The 2500-nt window shown below is 45.2% G+C and overlaps 1 protein-coding gene across 3 annotated transcripts in view; it reads left to right on the top strand.

Moving 5' to 3' along the window:
- Positions 1-646: 646 nt before the first annotated feature.
- Positions 647-2500, top strand: part of LOC138978961 (transmembrane protein 163a-like) — a 38187-nt gene continuing 36333 nt past the window's right edge. For 2 of the 3 annotated variants that reach the window (XR_011459874.1, XM_070351776.1), the window contains exon 1: positions 2232-2500. This exon is cut by the window's right edge and continues 140 nt beyond it. The gene's annotated coding sequence lies outside the window, so the exon portion shown is untranslated. Of the gene's footprint in view, positions 874-2231 lie in introns of those variants that run through there. The other variant, XM_070351778.1, reaches the window with a different exon arrangement.

The raw sequence follows: 2500 nt of genomic DNA, 5'->3' as shown, positions 1-2500 counted from the left end.
CCCCCCCCCCCCTGGATCCGCCCCTGGCATCTAAGGCAGAAAGAAAAGCACGGCCGGGTCTGGGAAATACGAAGGGACACAAAGCGTTCTTTATGTATATGATCGAACATTGGCTTTCATCCTCACGTGTGCGTTTTTCAACTTGCTGTCGAAAGAAGAAGAAAAGGATTGACGCGGGTTCAGTGTTTGTCTCAATGTCGCCTTCAGAGCTCCCAATTTGACGCGGATTTCCACAATCATTTTGAGTAAGAAAGTTGCAAATTCCGGTGTTGAGACTACCGCAAGATTGTACCATTTTGAATGTAGATTTGCATTGTTTCTTGAAAACTCAGAACCAACAACAATGCACTAGGCTGTGCTACTCTTATAATTACATTAATTACTTCACACCAGTTCAAATATTTAAAAAAATAGTTGCCAGCTGCAATCATGTAAATATGCATCCGATTATTAATTAATGTTGGCAAACAGAAGATAGTTTCAATGCTAATGGATCACACACAGCAGAAGAAAGTGTTCAGTTGTTGTGTTGGTGTGGTGTATATTGCGTAACCAGCCAACCAGCCAACCAGCTGCGCGGTGTCCTCAAAACGTCAATAACTTGTGCAGCTGGAAGTGACAAGGTGCAGGGCTCCCCCAAGTGCGCGGCTTTGGGTCATAAACGCACTAGAAGCCGAAAACACGTACCAGCAATTACAAATAACCAAATGAGAAAACCTAACGTTTGATTTGACTTCATGGTGACTCTTCTGATTATTTCAACGGGTTCCCAGCTACGACATGTACAACTTTGGGCCAGAGTTATGCACCGCAGGCATGCCTTCGACAATCGATGTCAGTAAACTGTTTCAGATTGAGTTTTCGAACTACCAGGTGACTGGGTTGTGTTTTGATTGCTCTCTCTCTCTCTCTCTCTCTCTCTCTCTCTCTCTCTCTCTCTCTCTCTCTCTCTCTCTCACGGTTCTGTGTAGATGGCTGTCTGTGTAAAAATTAGGGAGTATCGTCCCTTGATCCCACTCGCGATACTCGTTGAACATGCCTTTGACCATGCAGTCGCTTCGGCCAGCGAAATATCTCGACTCCGCTCTTTAAATCCATGCAGAATGTGCGTATCGTTTGAAGTATTCTTTATTTTCTCAATATTGACGCATGTAGGCCTGTACCTATACGTGATATTGACTTTGACACCACAAAATATGTCAGTCGTATGTTGAAAAAAGTAGTCCATCTGCAAACTCTGAATAAGTATGCAGATGACCTCTATAAATTATTCAATTGTAATCTGAAATCAAAGACAATATGTATTATCCCATGACAAGAGTTGACAAAAGGACAGACTGACTAAGTCGAAAGCATCAAATCAATATACAATGCACTCAGTCCATTTTCTAAAAAAAAATCTCTGTACAATTTCCAATCAATATCAAACTTTCCCCTGTTACACCTTACACTAAATAAATATTTTTGGGTTGACGGACTTGGCTATACTTATGAAATCAACACATATAATGTATCTATATGCACACTGTATGCACACTGTATGCACGCGCATCAATACTCTCCATCAACACTCTCCATCAATACTCTCCATGTTAATGAAAAGCAAACAATGCTTGTTCGGTTTGAGGTCAGAACGGGCGCGACTACAACACATACAGTAGGTCAATAAGCTAGCTTCCCCAGTCAGTCAAACAGACTCCACGCCCGTCCTGCGTTTCTCAGCGGCGAGATTTGGCGCGTGAAGCGAGTGGGGCGAGGAAGTAGAGTTTCATAGGGAATTCTCGCCGTTAGGAACGCTAGGATTTGGCGAGCATGCCTTGGACGCGAGAAAAAAAATGGACTGATTGTATCATTATGGCTGTTTACCGGCGAGTTCAGAAGACTTTTTCGGTGCGAACCAGTCGTGTTCAATTCTTGCCCAGCTAGCCCCCAAATCGTTTCATATGTACACCTCGCTGCCTTGCCCAGCTAGCCCCCAAATCGTGTCATATACACCTCGCTGTCTTGCCCAGCTAACCCCCAAATCGTGTCATGTACACCTCGCTGTCTTGCATAGCGAGAGGATAAAGCCGCAACCATGTCTTGCCTCTACGAAACGGGGGTCTGCCCCCCCCCCCCCCCCGAGTTCGCAGTCAATGTCGCACCATCTGGCGAGCCCCAGTCAGTCATAACTAATAAATATACTGTCACGTCACGTGACATGTTCGACATCGGCTTTTCTACACCTGGCGCAGGTATATTCCACATATCCCCGCACACGGTGTTGATGGTGGTAAGAGTCAGTACACCGGTCTGTTGTGTGGTATTGTGCAGTCTCACGAGACAGCTACGGAAAGCTGACTGTGCAAACTTCCTCGCTTCGTCCATCTTGTGGCACTGATCAGCCAAGTCTGTGTGCGTGGTTTTCAAGCTGAGTGGTTTTTGTCTAAGCGTTCGTCACATCAACACAATGTCGTCACAACTGTGATTGCTGTAGACTGACGTCAGGCGGTGAGAGCTC

This window comes from Littorina saxatilis, linkage group LG10 (assembly GCF_037325665.1).
Source record: "Littorina saxatilis isolate snail1 linkage group LG10, US_GU_Lsax_2.0, whole genome shotgun sequence".
Classification (NCBI taxonomy): Eukaryota; Metazoa; Mollusca; class Gastropoda; order Littorinimorpha; family Littorinidae; genus Littorina; species Littorina saxatilis.
This window is presented reverse-complemented; position numbering and strand designations above follow the sequence as displayed.